A 26,208-nucleotide genomic window follows, 5' to 3' on the forward strand; every position below is an offset into this window, starting at 1 on the left:
TTTAAAAACGTAGCTCAGACAAATCATTCTTAGTGCACAGCCTCAAGATTTTGTAGGCCCCAAAGTCAAAGGTAAAAGGCAGCAGGCTACTTTCTATATTTCTGACAGGAAGGCCATACAGGAGCTCAAAAATGTCATGGAGCTGAAATTTTCACAATTCTGTGTGGAAAAATGATAATACATGCAGCAGAGTTATGGATAAGTTATTTCAAGGAACAAGAAATATACAGAAAAAAACTTACTCAAGGGATCCCTGGTGGAGAAAAGATCTGGAAATACCAGAACTTCTTTGACGTTAATAAATGTCTCCTGAATGATCAAATAAATGATGAGATCATTCTGATTTCACTCCCAGCACTAATTCTCTTGGATGACAGATGTGTGTGGACAGATTCAGGAAAACAATAAGAAATGTTTATTCTGCAAGATTTTACTTTACAAGAAAGAGTTGAAAATCTAAGTGATGTTTATTTTTGTTTTCCAGGAAATTATATATAATAGTATTTTCTGTGAACCGTTTTAACTTTCCATAAGATCTTTGACTCAGAAGACGTCGACTGGCGATGAGTGTAAACCACAAGCTGTCTTTCTTTGTGTGTGTGTGTGTGTGTTTGTCTTTCTTGTCTTTCGATCTACACACTGCAAGACAATTGTTGAAACCTCAAATACATTTTCATTTCAATAAAGTATCTGCAAACCTGAAGTTCTTTTTCGTTGTCTGATTAAAATAGAGGCTTCAAAGAGCTTCATCTCTCTCTCACACACACACACACACACAATTATTCATTAAAGAATTCATCGGTGAGATAGCTAGTGGGAAGCAGCCGCATAGCACAGGGAGATCAGCTCGGTGCTTTGTGACCACCTAGAGGGGTGGGATAGGGAGGGTGGGAGGAGGGAGACGCAAGAGGGAGGGGATAAATGTATACGTATAGCTGATTCACTTTGTGATACAGCAGAAACGAACACACCATTGTAAAGCAATTATACTCCAGTAAAGATGTTAACAAAAAAATAAATTAATCCCTTGTCTGGAAACTGGTTTTCCTCCCCTCCCCACCCACCCCCTTCTCCCCAGGAACCAGAGGGCAGGTTCTGGCGGTTGGGTCCCGCCCCAATTCCCTGATCCGCCACAGTCTTCATCTTCATTCTGACCCCTGCTGGCCACGGCCGGGCACTTTTCTCAGCTCTCTCTGTCTCTGCCCCAAGTGTGCAGGGCTGGGAACAGGGCCAGTGAGAGAGGTGACTCAGGCAAAAGCCAGGGTGAATCCTGTCTTGATTTTTAAATTTGATATATGGCACTGATCTTGACTTTTAAAAATAGTTCACAAAAATATTATTTATCCCACTTCCTGAGATGTTTGGTGCCCCCTTCAATTGTGTGAATCTCCCTAGTTGTGTCCCTCGAGTGGCAACATGGTCCATCGCTCATTCACACAATGACCTACGAAGTCAGGAAGGTCAAGGGAAAAGTGTGCACTACATCGGAATAAAGCAAAGCAAGAGATTTTTTAAAAATATTTATTTATTCATTTAGGCTGCGCCGGGTCTTTGTTGCGGCACGTGGACTTCTTAGTTGCGGCATGTGGACTTCTTAGTTGCCACATGCACGCGGGATCTAGTTCCCTGACCAGGGCTCGAATCTGGGCCCCCTGCATTGGGAGCGCAGCGTCTTACCCACTGGACCACCAGGGAAGTCCCAAAGCAAGAGATTTTTAAATCAAACCTTAGCTCCCCTTACTTTTACCAGTCCCCACAATCCTGTAACAAGGGATAAGTTATTGCCACTTCTGCTCACACCTCCGAGGGTCCCTCTTCCTTCCTGGGCCATCCCCTCCACCAGGTAGACCTCTGGCCCTTTCTCGGGACAATTCAGCTCCCACCAGGTTCAACTCCTCTGTCAGGTGTAACACGGACAGGAATGAAACACAAGAGAAGGTCCTGCGTTGCGGCGCCAGAAGGCCAAATGGGACTGTAGTCAGTGAAATTCCCATCTCCCAGTCAGACCGGTCACCGGCTTGGAAGGGAGGAGGTCTCAGGATTCCGAGCAATGGCAGCTCCCAGGAGGTACCCTCCTAGGACTGCAGAACCTGATGTCAGCCTCTAGACAGGGCAGGCCCAGAAAGCCCCTTCCTAGCCCCAGTCTCAGCATCTGGACAGCTTGGGCCTCCATCTGCCTCAGGACATCACAGAGCTGCCCCAGTGGAGTGAGGGTACCCATTCTCTATGGTCACGTGTTTGCCAGGCGCACCACCTGGCCAATGATATAGCCGAAGAGTGTCTGTTCAAGGGACTTGTGCCTGGAAATCCACGTGGAGTTCAAAAGAATGAGAGTGGACCGTGCCAACAGCGCCAGCAACTACCAGATGTCCAGAGGATGGGAGTGTAGCAGGAACACTGGAGACGGGAGCAAAGGATGTCCACGCCAACACGTCATTCGACTAACCTTGACAATGGCAAAATAAGTGCAATCATACAAAGTATGTTCTCTGACCATCGTGGAATCAAACTGAAAATCAAGAAGAGAATGATCATAGGAAAATCTCCAATCACTCGGTGAAAGAACACCACACTCCTAGAAAATATAAATCAATGAATCGTCAAATACATACCCAATGTATTTATTTTAGGTGTCTTTCTCCAGCACTGGGCTGTCGCTCTATGGAGCAGAAAAGGCTTCAACCTGGGGTCCTCATTACCTAATAAGTAGCTTCAGCACTCAGGGGATAGGGAATGGAGAGCAGATGGTAGGTACGTGAGGGCTACATGCCCTGCGGAAAATGCACTGGTAACAGACTCGAGTGGAAAGAAACAGGAATCACAGACCAGGGAGGAGGCTAGAATCCTTAATGTCGTGTTAGAAGTTTATGGCGAAATGAGGATGGAGAAAAAGACCTCATGGAAATATTGCTCGTAGTTTTCCTTCTAAGTACACTCTGTAGGACTCTTATTACCTGGAGCTGGAGACAGGATAGTAACATCTGTCCAGGCAGAAATGCATCGTTCTAGCTGTACTTCTAACACGTGTCTTAGACTCAAGCAAATATTGCGTCTCCTGGAAGTAAACACTCGAGTTAAAACACTTCTCACAAAATACATGAACAGAATGGAAAATAATCTGAAAAAAAATATGTATATATCACTGAATCACTTTGCTGTACACCTGAAACTAACACAATATTGTAAATCAACTATATTTCAGTAAAAAAAAAAAAGAACAGGATGGCAACTGCCTGGGGATGGTAGTAAAGATAAACGTGTTTCGTCAGTTTCTGACTAAAAGGGTTCAGTGAGGGCTAAGATAGATGAGTGAAAAAGACTGATGTCTGAATAAATCCTAGTTTCCGTGAACTTTCAGAAAATCAAAGTTGAAAAGAAAAATCTAAACTTTTCCCACAAAATAACTAGAATTCACAACAGACTTTTCATCAGCAACATTAAAAGAGAATGGAGACAGGAAGTAGATTACTTATTGCCTGAGACTGAGGGAGTTATTAGGAATGGGGAATGTCTGCTGTCTGGGGGGTTCTTCTGGGGGGTGATGAAAAATGTTCTACAGTGGAATGTGGGGATGACTGCACAACCCTGAATATACTGAAAACCACTGAAGTGTACCCTTTAAATGCATGCATTCTATGATATGTGAATTTTATCTCAATAAAGCTGTTGAAAAAATGTGTTTTGTTTATAGATCTTGCTGAGGGTGACAGGATTAGAAATGAAATATTGGGACCTCCCTGGCAGTCCAGTGGTTAAGACTTCGCGCTTCCAATGCAGGGGGCACAGGTTCCATCCCTGGTCGGGGAACTAAGATCCCACATGCTGTGCAACAGGGCCAAAAAATAAAATACATAAAAATAAATTTATAAAAAATATTTTAAAAAAAAGAATTTAAGGAAAAGAAATGAAATATAGGTTTGCCTACCAAGATCAACAATTTACAAAATAGTTTATGCTCTAGACAGTAAGGATATTAAAAACAGATATCAGCCCGGCCGTCACTCACTCACTCCTTGCTCCCTGCTCCTGGTGGCCCTGAGGGAGTGCGGGCCGGGGTCGGCCCCCAAGAGTAGGAGGTGCAGGGAGAACAGGTAAGGGACCCGGAGGGGGGTCCCCAGAGATGGCGTGGGCGAGCGGACACGGCCTGTGGACCCCTCCCCAGGGGTCCCGGGGCAGAGACGGCAGCCCCCATGCCCCCCCCCCCCCCCCCCCCCCCGGCGGCATGGTGTTTGGCCACAGAAAACGGCCTGCGAGTCGAAGTGTGGCGGCAGCGCACGTGCAGCAAGAATCGGGAGAAGCAGGAGGCAGCGAGGACAGGCCCAGGAGCAATGGCGTCCAAAGAGGAACAGGCAGTAACACTCTCAACACGGAACATGCCAACCAGGAGAATGAAAACAAGGATGAAAAGGGGCGAGATGCTGATAAAGGAGAGCCCGTGGCCCTTTGGAGGCTGGTGAATATTGCGTACCTAGAGGAAATCGTAGGCGGTTCTGCATTAGGCAGCCCATCCTGCAGTGTAGATGGGACATGACTCAGAGTCTTAGAGAGCCACAGCTAAGGATGAGAGAAGAGAATATGGAAAGGATTGGGGAGGAGGTGAGGCAGCTGAGGGAAAAGCAGTGAGTCATAGTCTGCGGGCAGTTAGCCCTGACCCCCCTCACCAGGACCATCATGGTGAGTTTTGCCTTATGCCTTGAATCCTGATGTCTTCCCTGAAGTTAGTAGGGAGACACACCGTTTCCTAAACTTACATGTTTGTGACGTACCTTTGTCGTAAACCTTGTGGTGTTACTTGTTTCTTGTGGGTCTCCTATTACCAGCTTCTAATTGAATGTTGTGTTTCTGACCCAATCTGTAAGTTTCTATCAGCAGGAGAGTTTTACCTGTTGCATGGAGAGATGTTCATTATATATTGTGAAGTCAATAAAGCAGTTTAAAAAAGCAAAACAAACAGATACTAGAGAGCTATTTACCAAGCCATTTTCCTCTGCCGCCAGGACACACAGCTGGCTTTGTTCCCCTGGGGTGTGGCCACGTCTCTGAGTTCAGGTCAATGGAATGGGGGAGTCATGGGAAACATCACCTCCAGACCTGTCTCAGAAAGCCCCTTCCCTATTCCCTTATCTGCCACCTAACGCCAAGATCCAGTAGAGTCCTGAGGCCCTAAGATGCTTGAGGCCTTCATCAGGACAGCCTGGGTGCCTGAGTGACCGCATGGAGTCGGGGGAGTATCGAGGACAGGGCTCTGGGAGTGGTCTGTTCCAGGGCAATGGAAGGTAGAACGAGTATTAAAACTTATACTGATATCTCTTCAGGGAGGTGGACTTTATCACTGATGTTATTTAGAAAAGTAGGTTCCGGGGAAGCTTCACTTTCACTCATCACTTTCAAATGCTCCACGGGCACTGCATCTCTTTACGCCCACACCCAGTGCAAATACTCCTGCTGCCCACTGTCAGCATCCACTGTGTTCTGAGGAGCACCCCCAGCTCCAGTCCCCCAACTTGGACTCATATGTAACAGTAATAACCATTTTTAGAGAAACCACTGAGATAATATAAAAATAAGTAGAAGGGGGCTTCCCTGGTGGCGCAGTGGTTGGGAGTCCGCCTGCCGATGCAGGGGACGCGGGTTCGTGCCCCGGTCTGAGAAGACCCCACATGCCGCGGAGCAGCTAGGCCCATGAGCCATGGCCGCTGGGCCTGCGCGTCTGGAGCCTGTGCTCCACAACAGGAGAGGCCACGACAGTGAGAGGCCCGCGTACCGCAAAAATAAATAAATAAATAAGTAGAAGGATGAAGATATATATGTGTTTTGGAGGTAAAGAAAGAATATCAGAGACTGAAAGAATTATTGGATTCAGATCTATTGGGACTTCCCTGGTGGTCCAGTGGCTTAGACATCACCTTCCAATGCAGGGGGTATGAGTTCCATCCCTAGTCAGGGAGCTAAGATCCCACGTGCCTCGCAGCAAGAAAAACAAAACAAAACATAAAACAGAAGCAATATTGTAACAAATTCAACAAAGACTTTAAAAACTGGTCCACATCCAAAAAAAAAAAATTTTTTTAAATATCTATTAATTGCCCACTTAGTCCTGTCTCTGAGCAGTGTATTTGCCAAATATACACATCTAACAACTGAATCCTATTTTAAAATTCATCATTATTATTATTTGCCTTTGAACACATATAGGAATATGCAGTGCACACCAATCCTGTTTTAATCTCATTTCAATTTCTCTTGTTTCCTTGGTCTCTACTCAAATGTCTCCTTCTCAGTGAGATCTTCCTTCATCATCCTTTTGTCAACTTCCACTTCTTCTCAACCGTCCTTGTTGTTTTTTTTTTAATTATTATTATTATTTTATTTATTTATTTTTTGGCTGCGTCAGGTCTTAGTTGCGGCACAGGGATCTTCACTGAGGCATGCAGCCTCTTCGTTGTGGCGTGCAGGCTTCTCTCTAGTTGCAGAGTGCAGGTTTTCTCTTCTCTAGTTGTGGCGCACGAGTTCCAGAGCGCTTGGGCTCAGTAGTTTGCAGCACGCAGGCTCTCCAGTTGAGGCGTGAGCTCAGTAGTTGTGGTGCAGGGGCTTAGTTGCCCTGAGGCATGTGGGATCTTGAAAGGTAGACTCTTTACCATTGGACCACTAGGGAGGTCCCTCAACCTTCCTTGTTTTTATGAGTATTGATAGCTAGGAGTGAAAATAATAAGTAGGGTACTTAGTATTATTCAAATGATACATATATAAAATGTACTTACATGTCTGTGGTTATATTATGTCAATGGTTCTCAGAAAAGGGAATCCATTATAACCGTAAAAACGATTAAGGACCACAAAAAAGAGCTTCTGTTTAAGTGGCTTATAAATTATCTACATTTACACAGAGTTTAAAATGGAGACATTTATAAAATATTTATTTTTTATTTAATCATAAGAATAATAAATTCATATATTTTAATATATAGCATATCTTTATTAAAAAGTTTATATTTTCCAAAAGGACAAAAAAAATTGTGTTGCATTGGGATTACCAATGTTTAGAGTTTTGCAAGTCTCTCTAACATATGACTGATAGAAAACTGCTGAAATATATTTTCTTCTGCATTAATTCTGTTGCTGTGTCACATATCACATAGCCTCTGGAAAACTCCAAAGAACAATTGTAAGAGAATGAGAGTGACCTGAAAAATAATAACTTAGTATCATTGTTAAAAGAGTTTGATCTCCCAGGACCCCTTGTAAGAATCTCAGAGTTCCACAGTGGCCCATGGACCATGCTTTGAGAACCACAGTATTACGTCAATGTGTGTGTGTGTGCGTGTGCGTGTGCGTGTGTGTCTGTGTGTGTATAAAAGTTCTCCTCTGGGCTTCCCTGGTGGCGCAGTGGTTGAGAGTCCGCCTGCCGACGCAGGGGACACGGGTTTGTGCCCCGGTCCGGGAAGATCCCACGTGCCGCGGAGCGGCTGGGCCCGTGAGCCGTGGCCGCTGAGCCTGCGCGTCCGGAGCCTGTGCTCCGCAACGGGAGAGGCCACAACAGTGAGAGGCCCGCGTACCGCAAAAAAAAAAAAAAGGTCTCCTCTGAAATCATTAAATATAGGCCAGAGGTGGCCTTGGATTAAAATGTGAAACATACACAGGGGATTCCAAAACCAAGGGTGCAGTTCAATATCATACACGTTACCAATATCATCATCTCAACAACTGAAAAAGAGAAATCTCCCTATTATATGACTAGATGAAGGTTATTTAATGAAACTCAATGACCATTCTTAATAAAAATTTAAAGTAAAATAAGTATAGAAGAAACTATTTAGGTACAAAAAAATAATTTACAATGCCAAGAGCAAGTGCAGTTCTAAAATAACGGATGCAGGAATTCCCTGGCGGTCCAGTGGTTAGGACTTGCTGATGTCACTGCCGAGAGCCTGGGTTCCATCCCTGTTTGGGGAACTAAGATCCCACAAGCCGCCTGGCACGGCCAAAACAAAGAAAATCATTTTAAAAATTAAAATAAAATAAAATAATGGATGCTAATGACATTTCCATTAAAATCCAGGATAAACAAAAATATGCCTGTGACATGCAGTCAGTCAACCTTGCTTTGTGTCAACCCCCCTAAGTAGCGACAAAAATAATAAAATGGACCAATCCTAAATATTTCCAAAGAAGACAGAAAACACATTCATTTGCAGAGAGCATGATTGTTTTGCCAGGAAACATGAGACAGGCTCTTGAAATACAACAAGCAGTATTAAGATAGTAAGATGAGATACTTTGTAAGGCTAGATGTATCAACAATGTGTAAAAAATACAGCAGCTTTTATATGCTCTCTGTGGTAGCTACTGGAAATTAGAGAGGAACTAGGATATCCCCAGAGTGAAATCAGCAAGGTGGCGGAAGTCCCAGCCTTTATTCCCCCGCAGAAAGATTGATTTAACAATGATACATGGGGCTTCCCTGGTGGCACAGTGGTTAAGAATCCGCCTTCCAATGCAGGGGATACGGGTTCGATTCCTGGTCCGGGAAGATTCCCACATGCCGTGGAGCAACTAAGCCCGTGCGCCACAACTACTGAGTCTGCGCTCCAGAGCCGCGAGAGCCACAATTACTGAGCCCACGTGCCATAACTACTGAAGCCCGCACGCCTAGAGCCCGTGCTCCACAGCAAGTGAAGCCACTGCAACGAAGAGTAGCCCCCGCTCGCTGCAAACAGAGAAAGCCTGCGCACAGCAACGAAGACCCAATGCAGCCAAAGATAAATAAATAAATATTTTAAAAACAAACCAAAAAAAACCCAATGATACATGGACCAAAACACCTTTATGAGAGGTCCAGATTCCCGTTAAAAAGTTTCAATACACCAGATGAGCACAATACGGACTCTCAGGTAAAGAAAGTGTGTCTCCATTTACTGGGACTTAAGATGAATTGGTTCTCTCAAGCTGACACAGTCCATATAGCCCAGGGCTGGCAAGTCAGGGCCACACCTCAAATTCTTTATTTTATTGATTGGTTTCTCTGCCTCTCTCTCTATTGATCGTGGGAAGGCAACAGGTCCCCAATTAGTGGTCTGCCACAGATAGACAAATTCTAAACTGGATTCTAGAAAGCTTTTCTCCCTTAAACAATACCGCAGCACATGACTTCTGCCCTCTTCCCACCTTCCTATCTTCATCAGTGTCTTCCGTTAGAGAAGCTAATGAGAAGGCAGCTGGCAAGAGAGTCTGAGATTGGGACTTCCCTCTGGCGAAGTGGTTAAGAATCCGCCTGCCAATGCAGGGGACACGGGTTCAATCTCTGGTCCGGGAAGACCCCATATGCCGTGGAGCAACTAAGCCCGTGCTCCACAACTACTGAGCCTGAGCTCTAGAGCCCACGAACCACAACTACTGAGCCCGCATGCTCTAGGGCCTGCGTACCGCAACTGCTGAGCCAACTGCTTCTCCTGCAATGAGGATCCCACGTACCACAACGAAGAGTAGTCCCTGCTCACCACAACTAGAGAAAGCCCGCACACAGCAACAAAGACCCAACACAGCCAAAACAAATAAATAAATAAGTTTAAAAAACCTTCATTTTCATTCAACCTGTCATGGACACCATAGGGTTACTCCTTTCTTCTCAAGGGGAAAGATGGCAAAAATCTGCTATTTCCATTATCATAAGTGGCACTTGTGTTCGCAGAGGACTCAAACTCCCCTATTCAGGAAGGGACCAGTGAAGGGGTTGTGACTTGCTGTCCTCAGGGGTCTCCTGCACCTGTGGGGCTGCCCTACAATGAGAACGTGTATCTCAAGGACACGCCAGTTCACCTTACTGTGGGAGGAGCAGGAAGAGTTGTTAACACCTGGCTTCACTGCTACAAGGCAGCTCTCCCTCGGAATTGCTTTCGGTAACATCCGTTCCCTAGGTAGAACAGACGTATTGGAACAGTGCCTCACCTTGGTCTGGCAGTCTTGACTCCTGCAGAAAAGGACTTCAGATGGAGGGAGAGTCCTTGACATTCAAGTGTCTTCTGCATGGTAAGGGAAACCTCTGGAACACTGCCTGGAAATCAGGAGCCCATGACAGTTTCATTAATGCAGTGCTCCTCCAATCTTTCAAATGCAGCCTACATGTTCTTCTTGACATGGGAGGGTTGGCAACCACAAAAGATCTGCTTATTGTAGTTTCTTTAGTCCCTACATCGTCCCTGACTTTATGTATGTATGGCCTTGCCACAGCTTTGGGGCCAGTGGAATATATGGGTATAATTTCATGCTAAAGGCTATGCGTGTCTGTTGGAATTTTTCTTCCATGTATTGAAATGTCTGGCCTCTGTCTTTGTGAGAAGAAGTCTCCAAAAGAATGTATATCAAGTAACAAGTAATACATCAACAATAAGTGCATCTGGCGTATATCTATATAATGGAATACTACTCAGCCATAGAAAAGAATGAAATTTTGCCATTTGCAACCCCATGTATGGACTTGGAGGGTATTATGCTCAGTGAAATAAGTCAGAGAGAGAAAGACAGATGTTGTATGGTATCACTTATATGTGGAATCTTAAAAATACGACAAATTAGTGAATATAACAAAAAACAGACAGACTCACAGGTACAGAGAACAAACTAGCGGTTACCAGTGGGGAGAGGGAGGGTGGGAGGGGAAATATAGGGGTAGGGAATTAAAACTATTATGTATAAGCTACAAGGGATATATTGTACAACACAGGGAATATATCCAATATTTTATAATAACTGTAAATGGAATAAAACCTTTAAAAATCGTGAATCTATTGTACACTTGCAACTTATAAAATATTGTACACCAACTATACTTCAATTTTAAAAAAAAGTGCATCTGGGTAATGGCATGATGGTGTTCTACTATACATATCATTACAATGTTTCTGCGTGTTTGAAGTTAATTCCAAATACAAAGTTAAAAATTGTATTATTGAGGCAAAATGTATTGTGATGAACACAGCTCTGCCTTCTCAGGAGAGGAGGCCTTGGGCCACCCAAATAGTGTACCTGATAGCACTGGCTCATGGGAGTACCCCACTGATGCCACATGGTGGATGAAGTCAATTTACAAGTGGATGATGGTCCCCAAACTGTAGGTTGTGTCTCAACTGGTACCTGGGCTGGATCCCCAGCACTATGAACAGCACAGGTAGCCCAGTGCACACACTGAGTAACTGTTATGGAGAATTCCGGAGCAAACCAAGCATTTCTGATATTTTCTTACCTCCTTCTGCCTAAGGTATGACACAGAAAAGAGATTTAAACATCACAAGGCCATCACTTCATGGCAAGAGTTGGTGAACAAGGTGAAGGAAACAACCTCTGATGCCCAGTGGATTTTTCCATGTTATATGCCTCCCTCTGCAGCTCACATCCTTGGCCCAAAGTCTGAGCTGCCTTAGGGGTAGGAGGGGGGCTGGCAGGTGGTCTGTGGGAGTAGTAAGGCGTGGCTACATCACTCACACGTTTCCCTGAGGAACCTCAGGGCATAAATCTCATAGGTTCCACAATGCAGAAAGGCATGGGAAGAAGGGATAAAATGGCTTCAAGGAGTTTGTAAGATAAGGTGTATTGGTGATTTGGGCACCAGCAGAGATGCTTGCAACTTTGCATGAAGACCAGACATTTATTTCAATTGTTGATTCTTTTTAAACACGTGATGTAAAATGTTACTGATAAATGTATCTCTTCATGAACTGAATGAGGACTCTTGATTTTACATATACATGGATACTGTGAATTATTGTTAAAATGAGGTACTTTTATTCATGTTTTTCACCTTCATGGATGTAAACTCTGAAAACACTTGTCACATGAATTTGCAGTTGCAGAATGAGTTTTGTGATAGCGATGCCATTCAATTTTTTCAATCATTCTGAACTACAGGCTAAAAAAGGCATCGTAATTTATCACTGAAAATGATTTTTAATAATTTATCAGTCAGTTAACTTAGGTCCTCTTTTGATTTTATTAGAGGAAAGAAGTAGAAATCACTTGATATAGAAAATTTTTTCTGTATCACCAAATAAGACTTTAAACTGTTTCTTTGAGGTCCAGGGATTTCTAAACGCAGAGTCAAGGCTCTGTGTTAAGATTCTGGTGGATGATGCAGAAACCTACTGTCTTTGGTAAATTGGAACAAGAGGGATTATGAAAGGGGAGGTGGGACATATGTTCATCAGTTCCAAGACCTAAAGAATCTCTGGGATTTCCAACCTCAGCCAAAAGGACACGAGTGACCAGAGCATCCCGCTGAAGACATGAGTCCCCAGAGTCCCTGTGTGCCTTGGGATAAATAATATCTATCTCCACCCACCACCTTCCTATACCCTTGTTCCTATAGTCAGTACTAAGAATATTAAAACCACAATAAGAGTCACTTAGAACTCGCCATAAAACAATAAAGTGATTGAAAAAGGAATGGTCTCTTCTTAACTGAGAGAAATCCCAATGGAACCAGAGTCAAATTCTGAAGCACAATTTGTTAGCATTTAGGATAAATAAACATTCCTCATAGGCAAAGTCAGGTAGACTCAGTTTGTTATTTGACTTTGGGAGAGAGGTGATTTACTTTGTTTGACTTAGTACTTATATTCTTTTCCTTTTTGTTACTTAAGTGTCATAGCTACTTTTACTGCCAGATACTGTGCTGGACATTTTTTTCCTGTATTATTTATCCTAAGACAAATCCCATGAAGTAGGCAGGATTATGTCACCTTATTTTACAGAGGGGGAAACTGAGGCTGGGAGGGTGAGCACCTTGCTGGTGTCCCCACACGTAGAAAGTGCCAGAGCTGGGCTTGAACCTGGGACCAAAGTCGGGCTCCTCCCCTCAACCCAATAAGTGAGTACGTGCTAATTTTGAGACATTCAAACAGCGCTTTAGAATTTAAAATAAGCCCACAGCTGCCATATTAGGATTCTAATGGGGGCTGCACTGAATTTGTAGAGTAGTGTGAGAACAGTTGACATCATTAAATGCTTTCATATTTCCTTGAAAGTAAGGTGGGTGCGTCCATTTACTTAGACCCCTTTCCTGGCTACAACTAGAAACAAAATTATGAAGTGAGAAAGCTCACCAGTGAAGGCAACATACAATAAAGGTAGGAAACCATCCACACACAAGGCTAGTAGGGAGGTTACAAGACAGAAGTAGTAAAATCATCTGTGTCCGCAATAAGCCCGTTAAGGGATACGCAAAACAATTAGATGTAAAATATGACGTCAAAAGCAGTCATTGTAATGGGAGGAGAGTACAGATGCAGGGTTTTTAAAATCCACTTGAAATTAGGAGATCAGCAACTTAAAACAATCATATATATATTATATGTGTGTGTGTGTGTGTGTGTGTGTGTGTGTGTGTGTGTGTGTGTGTATTTAGAGTGCTATACAAAAACCTCATGGTAGACCCCCTTTTTTATCCAGGAGTAAAGTTTCATGATGTTATCCTTAAAGGTTTGTATATTTCTAACTAAATATATTTCAATATTATTTTTGTTGCTATCGTTACCTTCGTCCATTTATCATTATTTCCATTAGGTTCTGTACTGGTAACAGCTGGTTTATCGATTGTGCTTGATGTTTATATGCTGATCTTGTATTCAGCTAACTTGATGAATTCTAATGAGTTCTAACAGCGTTTTCAGTAGATCGCCTTTAACTCCCCGATAGCTGCTCAGCTGTCGATAAGTGGTGACTGATTCCTTGATTTTTCCTTCTCCATGGCATTTTCCCCCTTGTCTGAGGAGGATATTTTAACAACATATGTCCCTCCTTTTTTGAAAGTAGACTTTTATTTTTTACAGCAGTTTTAGATCCGCAGCAAAATTGAGCAGCAAGTTCCCATATAGTCCCTCCCCCACACGGGCACAGCCTTCCCAACTATCTACAGCTCTCATCAGATAGTTCATTTGTTCCACTGATGAACCTACATTTGCAATAGGGAAGAACAAATCTGACTCCATGTTGGATCTGTTTCTTTTACTTCAACCTCTGTATTCTATTGCTTTTGCTGTAAGTTAATCACTAAAGAGATGTGCCTACAAGCTTAAATTACACGTCATGGCCCATCCCTGGGAACACAGCCTCCCACGCAATGAGAATTAAGCTAAAATACCTTTGTTTAGCTCACAGGAAACCTCCTGACAAAGCCCACCTGTGAATGGCTCCTGCGAGGAAGAAATTAACACACCCCCTCTGGAGTCTGACTGGAACCAGGAAATGTTTGACTTTACCCCCCACCCCTTTTAGTATAAAAGAAGCCTGAGTTCTAACTCAGGGATGATGGTTCTTTGGGACACAAGTCCACCACCTCCTCGGTCGGCTGGCTTTCCTAATAAAGGTGTCGTGCCTTGCCCCAGCAACCTGTCTGTCGATTTATTGGCTTACTGGGCGGCAAGCAGTATGAGCTTGGACTTGGTAACACACTGACACATCATTATCACCCCAAATCCATAGTTTAGTGTTCATTCTTGGTGTTGTATGTTCTATGGGGTTCGACAGATGTATAATACTAATTATCCTCATTATGGTACCATGTATAATAGTCTCACTGCCCTGAAAATCACCTGTGCCATGTGTACTCATCTCTTCCTCCTTTATTTTTTCTTTTTTTTTGCGGTATGCGGGCCTCTCACTGTTGTGGCCTCTCCCGTTGCGGAGCACAGGCCCCGGACGCGCAGGCTCAGCGGCCATGGCTCACGGGCCCAGCCGCTCCGCGGCATGTGGGATCTTCCCGGACCGGGGCACGAACCCGTGTCCCCTACACCGGCAGGCGGACTCTCAACCACTGCGCCACCAGGGAAGCCCTCTCTTCCTCCTTCTTAACCTGTGGAAACCACTGATCTTTTTACTGTCTCCACAGTTTTACCTTTTACAGGATATCATATAGTGGGGATCATACAGCATGCATCCTTTTCCAGATGGGCTTCTTTCGCTTAGTGATATGCATTTAGATTCCTCCGTGTCTTTTCAAGGTTTGATAGCTCATTTCTTTTTAGTACTGAACAACAGTCCATTGTCTGATGTGCCGTGGTTTATTTATCCACTCACTCAGTTAAAAATCTGGATTGCTTCCAAGTTGGGCAACTATGAATAAAGCAGGTACAAACATCCTTGTGTGGTTTTCATGTGGACATAGGCTGTCAACTCTTTGGGGTAAATAGCAGAGAGCCTAATTGCTGGCTTATATGGTGAGAGTATGTTTCGTTTTTAAGAGACTCACAAAGCGCCTCTGAAGGTGGCTGTACTGTTTTGCATTCCCGCTGAATGAGAATTTCTGGTGCTTACATCCATGCCGGTGTTTGCTGTTGTTAATATATAATCTTGTCTAAAAAACAGAAGAAGGAAAAAAGAATTAAAGAGAGACAGAAGAAGGAACTACAGTGAGGAGTCTTCGACTAGAAAAATTTATTTGATCAGAAACTGAGGTGCAAGGGGCAACTGAGATGGAAATTAACTTGCATCCACCTCCAGTCCATCTGACATGTCACCGCTACTAGACATCCAACCTGAAAGTACCACTTCCTTTACAATGCACAGATCATCAGTGCTGGAGGTGGACTTTCTGGCTTTGAAAATGTACAATTTTGAGCAAGTTTCTTGCTTTCTACACTCGGCTGCCTCAACTATACAATGGAAATTGTAATAGTTTATAGCTTATACATTTGTAGCAAGGATTAAATATAATAAATTGTGTTTCTACAGTGTCTGGCCATAGTTAGCAATCAAATGTTGCTACTCTTTCTATTACCACCATTGTTATTAGCTGCAGAGATTTTTGCAATCCAAGAGCGTGTACGGAAGGTGACAACTGTATGTTTCCGGCAAAGAATGTCTGCTGTTCCTCTTCTCTGGGCCAGGCACTGTTCTAAGCAAGGAAGAGAAAGCCAGATATTGCCCCTGCAATTATGGAGCTAAAGTCCAACGGGGCTCGCATCCATTAACTGAGTTTACTCTTGTAAACCACAACCTCGTCTTTGCTGCCAAAGATGCGCATGGTACCAGCCCAGCCATAAAAGAGAACACTGACCAGGTCATTGGGAGTGAGGGACCAATTCCCCAAGGATGGGAAGGCTGAACTGAAATAGAGAGCCAGCTAGGCAAGGAGGAAGGCAGACATGAGAAAGGATAAGCTCTGAGCTGAAAAAACCCTGAGCAGGTGGGAAAAGCTTTTGGACTAATAAAAATATGTGGACACAGTCCTCTGAGAGATACCCGTCCTCGTAACAGAATATACTTGCACCAGCGCAAGCTCTGTTCAGCAGAATTCCTCACAGCTCCAAGTGCTGTAAGAGAGATGTGACTGCATCCTTGGGTCCATGGGTCTACAGACTCAGAAACCATGAGCTGTGCTTGCTTCTCCATCTAGTTCAGAGAGGAAGCGAATCTAGGTTTCCTTCTAGTTCTGAAAATTGGTGATTATGTGGCTTTCGTCAGTGCTCTAAACTAGGAAGAGCCTATGACATGTCTTTTGACAAAAAGGACAAGAAAATAGTAGTCAGCTTTTATTGAGAGTTAAGTTTGTGTCAGACTGGTAAATTCTACACACAAACACACGCAATTTATTCATCATATAAAACCTATGGTGTGGCACTTTTATTAGCCATCTTTTACAAATGAGAAAACTGCATTAACTTATGTAAACAGAGTAACTGTCGTACGATCTGAGGCTGCAAACAATATGAACCCAGGTCTCCATGGTTCTCATTACTGTGCCCGCCGCTCCCTGGGGACGGAGGGGGAGCTGGCCGCAGGACCTCCCCAGCATCCTGTGGGACTGAGGGGAGCACCACTGCTGCCCCCTGGTTGGGACTTACCAAACCCTGCCAATGTGCTCACTGATAACGCAGTTCATAAATGTGTCCCTCGTTAGTAAAGTACCTTCTCGGTGGTTCCCGGTCCTGCTGCCCCACAGAGTCACTAGTGGAGTTTAAATAGTCCAAGTGTCTGGGATTTACCTCAGATCTATTGAGTCAAAATCTCCAGAAAGGGGAGCGTGGAGAATCTGTACTTTTTTAAAAGCTCCCGAGTGATCTGACTGCACAAGCAAGGCAGCAAACCTCTGGCCAGAACTCTCAAATATACTTTAACATCAGTGGATAATTTGTGATTTTAGAAAAGCTTCTCGGGCTTCCCTGGTGGCGCAGTGGTTGAGGGTCTGCCTGCTGATGCAGGGGACGCGGGTTCGTGCCCCGGTCCGGGAAGATCCCACATGCCGCGGAGCGGCTGGGCCCGTGAGCCATGGCCGCTGAGCCTGCGCGTCCGGAGCCTGTGCTCTGCAACGGGAGAGGCCACAACAGTGAGAGGCCGGCATACCGCAAAAAAATAAAAAATAAAATAAAAAAGCTTCTCCCTCACACAGAGCAATGTAAACAAAGAGGAACAAAGGGTGTTGCTCACCACCCAGTCCTACAAGGATTAAGTCACTGAGGAAATTAGAACAATAACAGGATACGCTGTGCTTTGGAGAAACAGTCTCCTTAGACAGAGACATCTCGGGAAGAATTTAATGAACCCAGATTCCTGCATCTTCCCATACACACACACACAAATACCAAACCATTAACTGAGATATCTGATCCGTGTGACCACGCGTCATCTCTTACCGAGATGTATGCTTGCCTGCACGTATTCCACAGCGCAAAATCAAATATGTATACTGGCTTCTCCCCCGCCTCTTCAGAGCGGTTCTCTCAGAGCTCCTGAGAGGCTAGTGTCCTCATAAGGTCCCCAAATAAAACCCAAACTCACAGCTCTTATGTTGTGCGTTTTTCCTTCAGTCAACAGCAGAATGGCAAGAGAGTGGGGCTGTGCTATAGTTGGGAGTCTGTTCCCAGAGAGCTCACAAGCCAGCAAGGAAAGAAGAAGAGAAGCCCACAGTTAGAATCCTGTGTAATGAGTTCCACACCGGTGTGCACACAGGGTAACAGCAAAGGGACTCAAGGAAGGTGACCCTGGATGGAATGACTTCTGAACTTAATCTTGAGAGGACTGGGGGATGGGGAGTGAGGAAGAGAAGGGGGTGCCAGGTGGAGGAAACACGGAGCAGCATAATTGCCGCTAGGGAGTGGTGAGAATGACGTGTCTGGGAGCTGCAGGTAGTGCCGTGTGTCTGCACAAATGTCGGGCCTGGGGCAGAGTGCTACCAGATGCCTGGAAGAAGGAACCAGAGTTCCATCTGTCAAGCTGGAAGCACCCAGAATAGGCCCGTGAACGTCCAACAAGCAGATGTGGTGCTATCAAGAGAGCCCTGGGCTGGAGACAGGGCTTTAGTGATCAGAAACATTGTAGGTGGAGCCATGAGTGTGGTTTAAATTACCAAGCTCGTGAAGAGAGAAGAGAATTGACTGTCAGAACAGTCTAGACAAACAGAAGGAAGGGAAGCCACCAAGGAGACTTATAAAATAAGGGCAGAGGGCTTCCCTGGTGGCGCAGTGGTTGAGAATCTGCCTGCTAATGCAGGGGACACGGGTTCGAGCCCTGGTCTGGGAGGATCCCACATGGCGCGGAGCAGCTGGGCCCGTGAGCCACAACTACTGAGCCTGCGCGTCCGGAGCCTGTGCTCCGCAACAAGAGAGGCCGCGATAGTGAGAGGCCCGCGCACCGCGATGAGGAGTGGCCCCCGCTCGCCACAACTAGAGAAAGCCCTCGCACAGAAACGAAGACACAACACAGCAAAAATAAATTAATTAATTAGTAAACTCCTACCCACAACATCTTCTTTAAATAAATAAATAAGGGCAGAGACACGAGAGGGGTCACAGTGGAAAGGAGGGGTGAAGTAAAGTCTGCAGAGTCAAGCAAGATAGGGCATGAAAAGGGCTCATTAGACGTGACCGCTTGGAATCCAGCCTGTGGCTTCTGTCTCCTCTGAAACAGGAAGTGAACATGTCTGCTGAGAGAGAGGACAGGGATTCTTATGCAGGTGTGAGTTCAGGTGTAATCTGGCTAACTAACTAAGGCCACATCACAAAGGCTTCAGCTCCTCTGCCTTCCTTCCTACAGGATCTGGCGGTGGGGTTTCTACTGAGCATTACTCCTTCCCTTGACTAATGTGGAGGTTGCTTCAGACACACCAGAATTCCAGAGTGAGGGTCACACCTAACACTGACCCTGCAGCATCTGGAGATGGTGTTCTAATCCTCCCGGGTGCAAGATCACAGGAGGTAAGGAAGAGGGGGTTTCGAGGACAGATATGAAATGCAAGGTAAGAATGAAAAACTGTCTTTTAAACTTAGTGGTTGAGTAGACACTGTCGACCCTGGAGAGAAGAGTTCCAGTGGTCGACTGTGGCAGTGGCTGGAATGGAGTGCGTGGAGGAGTGAGTGGGTGATGGAATGGGGCAGAAGGAGAGAACATCGTTGGCAAATTCTCTGGACTTTATCAAGGCGTTGCCTTTAGAGATTGTTACTATAACTTCTGGGTCCCCCCACAATGACGGACATAGGGATAATATAAAATTATGAATTCGGGCACAAAGCCTCATTGCCCAAGCATAATATAGGCCAGTGTTAAACTCCCACTGGACCATACAGCTACGGAGAGTGTCCGCTGGTTTGAGGCATCTCCAGCCCTCACAGTTCCCACTGAAAGTTGATGGTTCTGCCTTACAAGTCAGGGGCGTGTGAGTTTAAGGGAATCTGCTCATGGGATCTGCCCAACCCTGGGTAAACTTGACAAAGGAAATGATTAACAGAATTGCCTGGAGCAGCGATGACAGAATCCAAAACCAAAATGGAAATACAGGATGCCTTGTCTGGGACACTTAGACATCTACCCGGAGGCTTGGCAGTTAGCCTGGATATAGGAGGATGGGAACCTGGGACTTTGTCGTTGACACCCTAGTTGCTGTTGCATCCCCCTATCAACCCTTTCCCAAAGGCATCACGATGTCCTTGGTCATTGTACATTGATGGAAGGTAGCTGAGTTCCATCAGACAAAGAGGATGAGCTCTGTTAACAAAAATAAAACAACAGTAATGTTGATTATAAACAGCAGCTCTGGGTCTGCAGGCATCCTCTTCTCCACCCAAAGGACAGAACCCGACATCAGCAGCAGAGATGAAACCCAGGATAACCAGAAATAGGACTTCAGCAAGCAGCAGGAAAGGCTGTGCCAGGGTCGATCAAGCAAACCAGACAAACCCAGACAATCGCATTTGTGTAAAATAACAATAGTCCACATTTTACTCTAGTCCACATTTCACACAATACTCTCACATACATCATTTCTTTCCATTGATCGATGGCAAGGAACATATTCTGAAGTGGCTCCTGGAAGAGAATGGTTTGGATTTATTTGAGCAGAGGGAGGGCAACAGTCCAGCTCAGAAGAAACCAGTAAGGTTGCCAGGATTGCCCTAAGCAGACACACACTACGGGATTTCAGTGTGGGCCCTTGACCTTGTAATGCACAGGAATGGAAAACTCAGGCTTCGTTTTAAGATTTTCCTGCTCTACATTAATGGGAATCTAATGACAATCTCATTGAGATATTTGCTATCTACATACCATCTCTCATTGGCTATGCCATCAGCACTGCCTGCTCAACATGGCAAAGGAGAAAATCCTCCTCTCTTACTCTTACTATATTTCTGAATAGGATAATAAGCATAGAAGAAATTAAAAGGTGTCAGTCATCTGCCTCAGGGTCAGCAAACTTTTCCTGTAAGGGGCCAGGTAGTAAATATTCTAGGCTTGATGGGACACACAGGTCTCTGCTGCAACTACTCAACTCGGCCATTGTAACATGAAAACAGTCTGTAACAAATGAGCATGGTCATCTCCCAGTAAATCTTTATTTAAGGACACTGAAATTTGATTTTCACGTAATCTCCAAGTGTCACAATGTATTATTCTTCTTTTGGGAATATCTGCACTCCCATGGTTCATTGCAGCATTATTCACAAGAGCCAAGATATGGAAACAACTTAAGTGCCCATGAGTGGACGAACGGATGAAGAAGATGTGGTATGTATTTATATACCACGGAATATTATTCAGTCATGAGAAAGGACATCCTGCCATTTGTGACAACATGAATGGAGCTTGAGACATTACGCTAAGTGACATAAGTCAGACAGAGAAAAATTAATACTGTATGATATCCTCATATGCTAAACCTAAAAAAGCCAAACGTGTACAAACAGAAAGTAAAATGGTGGCTACCAGGGGATGGGGGGTGGGGTTATAAGACAGATGTTGTTTAAGGACACAAACTTGCAATAAGCCCTAGAGATCTAATGCACAGTATAATGAATATAGACAACAATATTATATTATAATCATCAGACCTGCTAAGAGACTAGAACTTAACCATTCCAACCACTAAAAAGAAATGATAATTATATGACATGACAGACATGCTAATTATTGCTACACTGGCGATCATATTACAACATATAAATGTATCAAATTAAGCTGCTGTACACCTTAAATTTACACAATGTTATATGTCAGATATACTTCAATAAAAAAAGTTTTCCAAGATAAATAAATGAATAATATTATTCCTCCTTTGATTTTTTTCAATCATTTAAAAAATGTAAAATCTATTCTTAGCTTTCAGGCCATGCAAAAACAGGTGTAGGGCCAGATTTGACCCATGGGCCATGACTTCCTGACCCCTGATCTAACTCACTAAAAGCCCCCAGACCAGATGGATTTACTAAATAACTTTCATTAACCTGCAAGGATCAGATAATTTCTATGCCATTTGAACTGTTTCAGAGCGTAGGTCAAAATAATTAACATTTATTGAGCATTTAATGTGTCAAGAAATATATTAAGTTCATTATACCCACTATTTAAGCAGCTCTAAAGGTGGCTAATTATCATGACCCCCAAGTTCCAGATGAATAAATTGAGGCTCAGAGAAGGTAACTTGCCAAAGGTCACAAAACTAGTAAATGAAAGGACTGGGCTTTGAGACTGGATCCTGTCTCCAGAGCCCACACTGTTGTTTGTGAGAGTGTTGAATCATCACATCTCCCCCTCCGAGTTCTGAATCAAGTGAAAAATATACATGGGAGTAAAACAGCTCTCAAAAGATCAGCTCCATAAAGCTGAATTCTAGGCCAAAATGAACTTACCCAAGCTCAGGTGAACAGCTACCATCTACTGGCAATATCCCCTGGCCCGCCCCCGTGAGCTTAAAGACATGACAGTAGCAAAAAAGAAAAAAAGAAAAAGAAAACAACAAAAAAAAATGATAAAAAAAAATTTAAAGAGAGAAAGAAAGCAAAGAAAAAATAAAACAAGCAAAAAAACAAAGAAAGAAAGATATCACGGAAGCAGAAGCAGAGCAGTTATGTACACATGGGGGGGAATGGGAATGATAACACCCTTACCTACATTCCAGAGTGTTATAAGAAGTGCAGACAATTATACCCCAGAATACCCTCTGGGACAGGAAAGGAGCAGAGATGAGTGGCCTGCAAGCAGCCAGGTGCTGAGGGAGCCAAGGAGGGGTGCATAGCTTCACATACCCCATAATCCATTGCCCAGTTTCACAGCCAGTTCTCCTTGTGAGAAGGGGACAACCTCTCTCCTACAGGCAGGCGAAGAGTGGGTTATAAGCAGCTCCAATCCAAGCAATGTAGGGACCATAACGATCAGCTCAATTATGTTTACAATTGCCAAGAGTTGTAACAATCTAAACAACCACCACTTGCTATACACTCACTGACACAGAATGGGGTCCAAGATGCATTACTGAGTGAGAAGAGGAAGTTACAGAACTCTACACAGAGCATGATCTTATCTGTATCAGAGTGGCTGCGGGTGGAGAAAGCTCCCACCAGTGGCCAACATTATAATCGCAAGTCCCCTACCAGGGGATCCTTAAGGGAACAGTGCCGGACTGTGGCCAGAGAGCTGTAACCGCGTCCTGTACCTCTGGACTGCAGTGGATGGCAGAAGCTGGCCTGGAGGACACCTGCTTAATTTCATCTACCCCTGGGAAGGGCAGTAAGAAATGATGCCTCTCTGAAAGAAGTCCTTTCAGCCTAGGCTGTAAATTCCCAGCCAAAGAGTGTCTCATTTATCCCATTAGAAAAGGGCTGAGATTCAAACCCTGCTATCATCATGTTCCTCACCCTCCTTTATCAGCCACGGCACAAACGTTATTAATAAACTGCTTGGCAAAAAGCCTGCGACAAAGAGGGAGGGGGTGCCGGACACAATCGCTGCCCCTGGAGAACTACAGTCTAGGATGAGAAGATGATAGATAAAAAGATATTGATATTGACAAATTTAAAGCATAGGGTTAGTAATACATTAATAGAACAAACAGGATTTTATTTATGATTTACATCTTAGTTCTTTCCAAAAATATTTGAGTTACAGTATTAGAATGGAAGGAGGTGCTGAATCATTTAGGACAGAGAGAGCCCAAGACTTGCAGCTGGAAGGACAGTAATGCAAACACGAGTTACTGATCTCCAACTTTCAGAGTCAATCTATAGTCAAAGCACTTAACATATGACAAAGGAGGCAAGACTATACAATGGAGGGAAGACAGTCTCTTCAATAAATGGTGCTGGGAAAACTGGACAGCTACATGTAAAAAAATGAAATTAGAACACTCTTTAACACCATACACAAAAATAACCTCAAAATGGATTAAAGACCTAAATGTAAGACTGGACACTATAAAACTCTTAGAGGAAAACATAGGCAGAACACTCTCTGACATAAATTGCAGCAACATCTTTTTCGATCCGTCTCCCAGAGTAACGGAAATAAAAACAAAAATAAACAAATTGGACATAATTAAACTCAAAAGCTTTTGCACAGCAAAGGAAACCATAAACAAACCAAAAAGACAACCCACAGAATGGGAGAAAATATTTGCAAACGATGAGACTGACAAGGGATTAATCTCCAAAATTTACAAACAGCTCATGCAGCTTAATATCATAGAAACAAACAACCCAATCCAAAAATGGGCAGAAGACCTAAATAGACATTTCTCCAAAGACATACAGATGGCAAGGGGCACATGAAAAGATGTTCAACATCGTTAATTATTAGAGAAATGTAAATCAAAACTATAATACGATATCACCTCACACCAGTCAGAATGGCCATCATCAAAAAATCTACAAACAATAAATGCTGGAGAGAGTGTGGAGAAAAGGGAAGCCTCCTACACTGTTGGTGGGAATGTAAATTGGTATAGCCACTGTGGAGAACAGTATGGAGGTTCCTTAGAAAACTAAAAATAGAGTTACCTATTGTATGATCCTGCAATCCCACTCCTGGGCATATACCCAGAGAAAAACATGGTCTGAAAGGATACACACATACCCCCAATATTCACTGCAGCACTGTTTACAATAGCCAAGACATGGAAGCAACCTAAATGTCCATAAACAGAGCAATAGATAAAGAAAATGTGATATACACATATAGAATGGAATATTACTCAACCATTAAAAAAGAATGAAATAGGGCTTCCCTGGTGGCGCAGTGGTTGAGAGCCCGCCTGCCGATGCAGGGGACACGGGTTCGTGCCCCCGTCCGGGAGGATCCCACATGCGGCGGAGCGGCTGGGCCCGTGAGCCATGGCCGCTGAGCCTGCGCGTCCGGAGCCTGTGCTCTGCAACGGGAGAGGCCACAACAGTGAGAGGCCCGTGTACCGCAAAAAAAAGAAAACAAAACAAATTGGCACTAATAAGTGGGTTTATTGGTCTCTTCTAATTGTATAATTTAATTTAGTACAAAGTTTGTAAAATATCAAAGGTTATATATATATTGTTTCTACGACATGGTATTGCATTTATATCTTTTTTTTTTTTTTTTTTGTTTTTTGCGGTCCGGGGGCCTCTCACTGTTGCGGCCTCTCCCGTTGCGGAGCACAGGCTCCGGACGCACAGGCTCAGTGGCCATGGCTCACGGGCTCAGTGGCCATGGCTCACGGGCCCAGCCGCTCCGCGGCATGTGGGATCTTCCCAGACCGGGGCACGAACCCGTGTCCCCTGCACCGGCAGGCGGACTCTCAACCACTGCGCCACCAGGGAAGCCCCTGCATTTATATCTTTTTAATACAGGGATCTGTGACAGCAGCACCTTCATGTTGTATTTTTTTTACTGAAATTGTAAAATACCCATTTTAAAGACATCAACTATTCTAAATTGTGTACAGGATATTCCTTTAGTGGTGCAATTAAAATGTATGAATATTTGCTTTTTGAAAAAATGTATTTTCTGTTAAAGGTTTAAAGATTTTTGCTATATATTGTGGAAGAAAATGTAATCATAAATATTAATTTTGTACCTATATTGTGCAATACTTGAAAATAACGGTATAAAAGTACTTTGAGTCAGGGTCTTACATGTTAAGAGGGACTGAAATAGTTCATATTATGTATTAAAATTCTTTAAAATTAAAAAAAAAAAGAATGAGTATAGGGGGTGGAGTCAAGATGGCGGACTAGGAGGACGCAGAATTCACGTCTCCGCACAACTAGGGCACCTACCAGGCACCGGTGGGGGGCCACGGACACCTAAGGGGACGGGAGGAACCCCCAGCGACTGGGTAGGACGTGGGGTGTGGGGGAGAGTGAGGGGGGAGGAGAAGTGGAGGCAGGACGGGACCAGCACCCCTGAAGGGCGGCTGGGGGAGGGGAGGAGTTTCTTCACCCAGGGGGACCCACCCACGGTTAGGGGTCCAGCGGTGACAGGGGAGACCCTGGGGGAGACCAAGAGGGGCTGGCGCAGAGGACAGGAAGGGAACAACATGGCAGTGCTTTCCCTGTCCACTTAGGCACCGGGGAGCCTCTTGGGCACCTGGGCCTAATCCTCTGCCCTCGGAGCCTCCCTCCTACAGTGCAGAGCCCAAGCCCCGCCCCTACACACCCACCCAGGGCCCCACCTCTACACTCGGAGACCCCTTCTGAGACTCCCTCCAACCGCTGGGCAAAACCCCACCCACACACCCTCACCCAGGGCTTACCTCCAACTCCGGAACTCCACACTCCACAGGTGCTGCCTCTCCCCTTCACGCAGGTCCTAAGCAGAGGCCCCGCCCCACACTTGAACGCTGCCCGCGCTAAGCCCCGCCCCGAAGGCCTTCGGCTCCATGGGTCCTGAGCCTAGGCCCTGCCCTATGTTCAAACGTCGCCCTATGTTCAAACGTCGCCCTACGTAGGCCCTGCCCCACCCTAAACCCCATCCCTGCCTAAGTTCCAC

The 26,208-nt window shown here is 44.5% G+C and overlaps 1 long non-coding RNA gene and 1 pseudogene across 3 annotated transcripts; one reads left to right on the plus strand and one right to left on the minus strand.

The window, feature by feature from the left end:
- Window positions 1–1,629: 1,629 nt before the first annotated feature.
- On the minus strand, window positions 1,630–26,036 carry LOC113611329 (uncharacterized). Of its 3 annotated transcripts, none has more exons than XR_003429405.1 (5): window positions 25,973–26,036; window positions 9,946–10,051; window positions 4,767–4,883; window positions 2,613–3,055; window positions 1,630–2,509 (listed from the first exon to the last, which is right to left on the minus strand). It is a non-coding gene; the product is annotated as an uncharacterized LOC113611329 (long non-coding RNA). The 3 variants fall into 3 exon arrangements; XR_003429404.1 differs by lacking the exon at window positions 25,973–26,036 and adding an exon at window positions 22,503–23,574; XR_003429403.1 differs by lacking the exon at window positions 25,973–26,036 and adding an exon at window positions 17,767–18,523.
- On the plus strand, window positions 4,329–4,697 carry LOC113611328 (protein BEX1-like; annotated as a pseudogene).
- Window positions 26,037–26,208: the final 172 nt, after the last annotated feature.

Source organism: Aethalodelphis obliquidens, unplaced genomic scaffold, assembly GCF_003676395.1.
Source record: "Aethalodelphis obliquidens isolate GAN/ISIS:26980383/991018 unplaced genomic scaffold, ASM367639v1 scaffold69, whole genome shotgun sequence".
NCBI classification, from domain to species: domain Eukaryota; kingdom Metazoa; phylum Chordata; class Mammalia; order Artiodactyla; family Delphinidae; genus Aethalodelphis; species Aethalodelphis obliquidens.